The sequence below is a fragment of the Schistocerca cancellata genome, chromosome 1, assembly GCF_023864275.1.
Source record: "Schistocerca cancellata isolate TAMUIC-IGC-003103 chromosome 1, iqSchCanc2.1, whole genome shotgun sequence".
Taxonomy (NCBI): Eukaryota; Metazoa; Arthropoda; class Insecta; order Orthoptera; family Acrididae; genus Schistocerca; species Schistocerca cancellata.
Genome location: NC_064626.1, coordinates 258,855,629 through 258,861,995, shown reverse-complemented (window position 1 = coordinate 258,861,995; position 6,367 = coordinate 258,855,629). Strand labels below are relative to the sequence as shown.

The 6,367-nt window shown below is 39.8% G+C and overlaps 1 pseudogene; it reads left to right on the top strand.

Moving 5' to 3' along the window:
* Nucleotides 1–5,144: 5,144 nt before the first annotated feature.
* LOC126100258 (5S ribosomal RNA) lies at nucleotides 5,145–5,262 on the top strand (annotated as a pseudogene).
* Nucleotides 5,263–6,367: the final 1,105 nt, after the last annotated feature.

The window sequence follows — 6,367 nt, the reverse complement described above, 5'->3', positions numbered from 1 at the left end:
ATCTTCAACTTTTATCTTCCACACTTCTTTTCATTACAAAACTATTTCTTCATGCCTCACGGTAGTCCTTTAGTCTACTAACTCTGACATAAATTTCTTTTCTTCCCAATTTGTTCCACTGACTCCTATATGATTATTCGAACCAGTCATATAATCTTCTAGGCCGGCCGCGGTGGCCGAGCTGTTCTAGGCGCTTAAGTCCGGAACCGCGCGACCGCTACGGTCGCAGGTTCGAATCCTGCCTCAGGCATGGATGTGTGTGGTGTCCTTACGTTAGTTAGGTTTAAGTAGTTTTAAGTTCTAGGGGACTGATGACCTCCGATGTTAAGTCCTATAGTGCTCAGAGCCATTTGAACCATATAATCCCCTGTTTTTGATCTGCACTACTCGTTTCACATTAATGCAATATTACACCAGACACATTCCTCAGAAAAGTCCACTAAAGATTGGATCATTCGTGAAATGAGATAAATATTCGTATTACGGGATAGAGTTGCGGTCTCCCAAATAAAATTTCTGTTTTAATGTTACTGTAACTTTACTACACTTTTATGGTGACTTTGTTCTTAGTGATTTTATCCCTGGAAGGGATAATAGCTCTCGTAATTAAAACAATTAAAATGTTATTTTGAAACCTACGGTCGGCGGACAAGAAAACATCAGACTTCGATATTTAAAAGATACAGTTTGCTGGTCTGAAAGGATGCGTATTACAGTATGCGACGGCTAATAAAATGTTAGTTAACAGTCATTATCCTTCGTCAGTTAACTTCGCGTTGATTGCTGTGTGGTATTACTACACAAATACAAATTCTTTGTGACAGAAGCAATTATGTTCGGTATACTGTCATTTTAAATAAAACACCGATACGTTTGATGAGTTAATTTATCAATTAAATAATTATACCGCGTCTAGTCGATTACGGTAAGAAGTTCCTCTCAAAACCGTAACACGCAGAATAGAAGAATAATAATTGAAAGTTTTTGTCTTTTGTTTTGGAAACAAAAATTATGTGAGATACAATCTCTTAAGCCTGTTACATTCATATAAACTGATTCTTTGCCGCTACTCGGCACATTTACTCCATACAGAATTTTTGTTTTTCCTTAAAAGATCTATTAGATCACATAACATTTATGTTTATTTTCGATGCTAACAAGCGAATTTTCTTTCAGAAATGCCTTTTGCTACAGCCGATCTTCTTTTCATATCCTCTTTACTTCTGGCATCTTCAGTTACTTAGCTGTCCAAACTGCAAAACTCATCTACTGCTTTAAGGGTATCATGCGTTGGTAGAAAACTTTTGTAGTCCAGTGTGCCCTGAGTTGCTGAGAAATACATATCAGTGGACAGTGAAGCTACAGTAATGCCAATAAATAATCCAGAAGTGATTCTTGAATTTACTCGTTTAAGAATAAACACATTTGGTTGTCAGAAGATAATGACAACGAATTTTGACGAAATTAAATTCTCATAGGGAGAGCATCGAGTGCCAGGGATAATGACCGTCAGCTACAGCGTACCTGGTTCAGTGCAGAGAAGAAAAGGACGTGGAGCGAGTAAGCAACTCATGCTTTGCTTTTTCCTGTTCAAAATCACTTCTGGGTTTACTCTTTGGCAGGAGTATCTTGATGCGCCGAGGACAGGTGCTACATCCTCAAAGAACACACGCGTACTCTCATGTTTCACTCTACTCTCTCTAACTTGCTAAATATTCATTGTATGAACACGAAACTTCCAGCGTGTTCTGGAAGGGCTGTACTAAGTTTTCACTTTTTTCAGTAGCAGTTACAAAATTTTAAGACGTTATACGGATATTGGAATGCAGACTCTCTCGACGGATTTCATTGATGAAATCATCTCGGGTTATCAACTGAATCTGGCGTCGTCTTGTCGCAACGATCCAACGAGTTTCCAGAACGTCATCTGTATCTGAAGAGTTGTAAACTCGTCGAAAGCTTACGAGAAGACGACACAACTACTCGGCTGATAACCCGAGAAGATTTCATCAAAGATATGTAGAAAATTTACGAAGATGTGTTTTCTGGTGTCGTTACAGAATTTTCGACGTCCGGGAAACATTTCTTCTTATTGAATGTAGGTAAAAGCATTAGGCAAATAAAATTTAAGAATCATTCATATTTTCATTTGATTCAAATCAGAGAATCGTCAGAGATCTACAACGCCAGACACTCTGAGTAAAACGTGACATCAAAGCGTAAGCGGTGACCCATTTGGATTCATTACTAAAATAGATCGCTAGGTTTGTGATTAACACATTATGACATTTTCTGACCATGATTTCTACTTATTTAGAAAAGAAAAATATGCGTGTCACCCAAATGAGGAATCTTGTAGGTGTGGAACAGAGGAGAATAGCCATACTACAGTATCAATATGAAAATAATACAAAAAGAAAGAGAAATCTATTCTCTGATAAAGCGTGAGTTCCTTAAGTGACCCTGACCTCGATTTCGACGTTAATAATAGCCTTCTTATTCAGTAAAGATTTATAAAAATATTATATTGCTTTACATTCAGCTGAATCTACTTGCGCACCTTTTTTCTGGTGGCAATGGACGTTTGGAAGTCAGACTGTAATTGTCATTATTTGACAGAGCCATCATTCCTCTATTGAATTTTATTGATTTGGGGCCTGTTAAGACGTAATCTGGCAGCAATAATATAAAAATATAACCGTGTGACTTCCAAACATCCTTTGCCACCACAAAAAAGGTGCGCAGGGAGATTCAGTTAATGCTTGTGATGTACAACGTAATATCACATCTTTATCAATGCTGACTGAATAACCAGGCTATTATCAGCGTTGTTGCTGCAAACTTACGTTTTATCAAGGCCCAAGTCAATTCTGTTAGGATGGCAGCATAATGTGTGTGAGCACATATACGTTTCTTCCATCTCATTGATTTCTTACCTGGTTTATGGAGTGATACCTGCTAGTTCGATAAAGTCCACTTTCTTAATATAATCACTTACTCTGAGATTGCTACCTTGAGGCTAATCAATCGTCTCCTACTTTACTTTAGCATGACGGGCATCTTGCCAACAACAACAGAGTGACTGCGACCATCATTAATAAAAATTGTTGACGTTGTGAGCGCATAACACAACTCATTTCTCTGGACTGGTTTCATACAGGAATACCTCGTTCGGGAGACCAACGAAGAACTTTCCATCGAATAATATTTGACGAACTCTCTTCTGACAGTGCTCAGTATTACACAACAAACAATCATAATGACGCATATAATGTTAACCTCACAGCAGTAAGAAATGAAAATAAAATCTCAGCGCACACTACATGGCTCTACAGAATAGCAAGCTGCACCAAACATAATGCAAATGACAAGTGGTGTAGCGAGGGTGTAATATTCCTACCTTCTGCTGTTAGATCCTATTTCCTGAATACGTAATAAACTGAAAACGTAAAATTCTTTGACAAAATGAGGAAAGTAAAGCAAATCGCTACTCACAGAAATAAGACTATTAGCAATATTTATTTTGTAAGGGATAGCATGCTACGATGAGGTTATTTCTAGCGCATTTGACTCTTCACTATAACCAGTAAAAAATATTACAGAGTAAGGTAAATTTCCGTTGGCAGTAACGTCACGGGAAATGAAATAATGTGATTGTTGCTTAATGCAATGCTCACAAGAGTATTATTTATTATCTTCAGTCTTAATAACTCAAGGGAAATATTAACTGCTTGCTACACCAATAACTGGACTACTAGTAAGATTTAAATTATCTTTCACTCTGAACCCAGAGTCGGTAAGCAAAACTGGGCTGCTTCTCTGGTGTAGACAAGATATATAATTTACCTTTTCGTAAACCATACTATTGGTAAATATTTTTTAATTGAGGCACTATAAAGTCCCCAACAGGAAAGGACATTTTTAATTTTTAACATGTCTGCCGCAGTTCTGCATTTATTTATTTGGATGAAGGCCTTAAGGTGCTCATTACCTCGAAGGAAACGGTCTATTGACACACAGTCAACATGGGTTTAGAAAACATCGTTCCTGTTAAACACAGCTAACTCTTTATTCACATGAAGTGCTAAGAGCTATTAACAAGGGATTTCGAATCGATTCCGTATTCCTGGATTTCCGGAAGGCTTTCGACACTGTACCACACAAGCGGCTCGTAGTAAGATAGCGTGCTTATGGAATATCGTTTCAGTTATGTGACTGGATTTGCGATTTCCTGTCAGAGAGGTCACAGGTCTTAGTAATTGACGGAAAGTCGTCGAGTAAATCAGAAGTGATTTCAGGCGTTCCCCAAGATAGTGTTATAGGCTCTTTGCTGTTCCTTATCTATATAAACGACTTGAGAGACAATCTGAGCAGCCGTCTTCGGTTGTTTGCAGATCAGAAGATCAAAACAAACTGCAAAACGATTTAGAAAAAAATCTCTGAATGGTGCGAAAAGTGGCAGTTGACCCTAAATAGCGAAAAGTGTGAGGTCATCCACATGAGTACTAAAAGGAACTCGTTAAACTTCGGTTACGTGATAAATCAGTCTAATCTAAAAGCCGTAAATTCAACTAAATACCTAGGTATTACAATTATGAACAACTTAAATTGGAAAGAACGCATAGAAAATGTTGTGGGGAAGGCTAACGAAACGCTGCGTTTTATTGGCAGGTCACTTAGAAAATGTAACAGACCTACTAAGGAGACTGCCTACACTACGCTTGTCCGTCCTCTTTTAGAATACTGCTGCACGGTGTGGGATCCTTACCAGGTAGGACCTGCGGAGTACATCGAAAAAGTTCAAAGAAAGGCAGCACTTTTGTATTATCGCGAAATATGGGAGAGAGTGTTACAGAAACGGTACAGGATTTGGGCTGGAAATCATTAAAAGAAAGGCGTTTTTCGTTGCGACGGAAACTTCTCACGAAATTCCAATCACCAACTTTCTCCTCCGAATGCGAAAATATTTTGTTGACACCGACCTACACTGGGCGGAACGATCACCACGATAAAATAAGGGAAATCAGAGCTCGTACAGAAAGATATAGGTGTTCATTCTTTCCGCGCGCTATACGAGAATTATGAAGGTGGTTCGATGAACCCTCTGCCAGGCACTTAAATGATATTTTCAGAGTATCCAGGTGTCCAACGGCCTTGCCGCAGTGGTAACACCGGTTCCTCTCAGATTACCGAAGTTAAGCGCTGTCGGACTGGGCTAGCACTTGGATGGGTGACCATCCGGTCTGCCGAGCGCTGTTGGCAAGCGGGATGTACTCAGCCCCTGTCAGGCAAACTGAGGAGCTACTTGATTGAGAAGTAGCGTCTCCGGCCTCGTAAACTGACATACGGCCGGGAGAGCGGTGTGCTGACCGCGTGCCCCTCCATATCTGCATCCAGTGACGCCTATGGGCTGAGGATGAGACGGCGGCCGATAGGTACCGTAGGGCCTTCATGGTCTGTTCGGGAGGACGTTAGAGTATAGTTCCTGTGAATTATTATGGGGGGAGGATATACTCAACAACCGAACTAGGTTAATAATTGGCTCCTTTTATCGACCTCCCGACTCAGCAGCATTAGTGGCAGAACAACTGAGAGAAAATCTGGAATACATTTCACATAAATTTCCTCAGCATGTTATAGTCTTAGGTGGAAATTTCAATTTACCAGATATAGACTGGGACACTCAGACGTTTAGGACGGGTGGTAGGGATTGACATTATACTGAGTGCACTATCCGAAAATTACCTCGAGCAATTAAACAGAGAACCGACTCGTGGAGATAACATCTTGGACCTACTGATACCAAACAGGCCCGAACATTTCGACTCTGTAAGCGCAGAACAGGGGATTAGTGATCATAACGCCGTTGCAGCATCCCTGAATATGGAAGTAAATAGGAATATAAAAAAGGGAGTAAGGTTTATCTGTTTAGCAAGAGTAATAGGAGGCAGATTTCAGACTACCTAACAGAGCAAAACGAAAATTTATGTTCCGACACTGACAATGTTGGGTGGTTATGGAAAAAGTTCAAGGCAATCGTTAAATGCGCTTTAGACAGGTACGTGCCGCTTAAAACTGTGAGGGACGGGAAAAGCCCATAGTGGTACAACAACAAAGTTAGGAAATAACTGCAAAAGCAAAGAAAGCTTCACTGCAAATTTAAACGCACCCAAAACCTCTCAGTCAAACAGAAGCTAAGCGATGTCAAAGTTGGCGTAAGGAGGGCTATGCGTGAAGCGTTCAGTGAATTCTAAAGCAAAATTCTATGTACCGACTTGACAGAAAATCCTTGGAAGTTCTGGTCTTACATTAAATCAGTAAGTGGATCGAAACAGCATATCCAGACACTCTCGGATGATAATGGCAT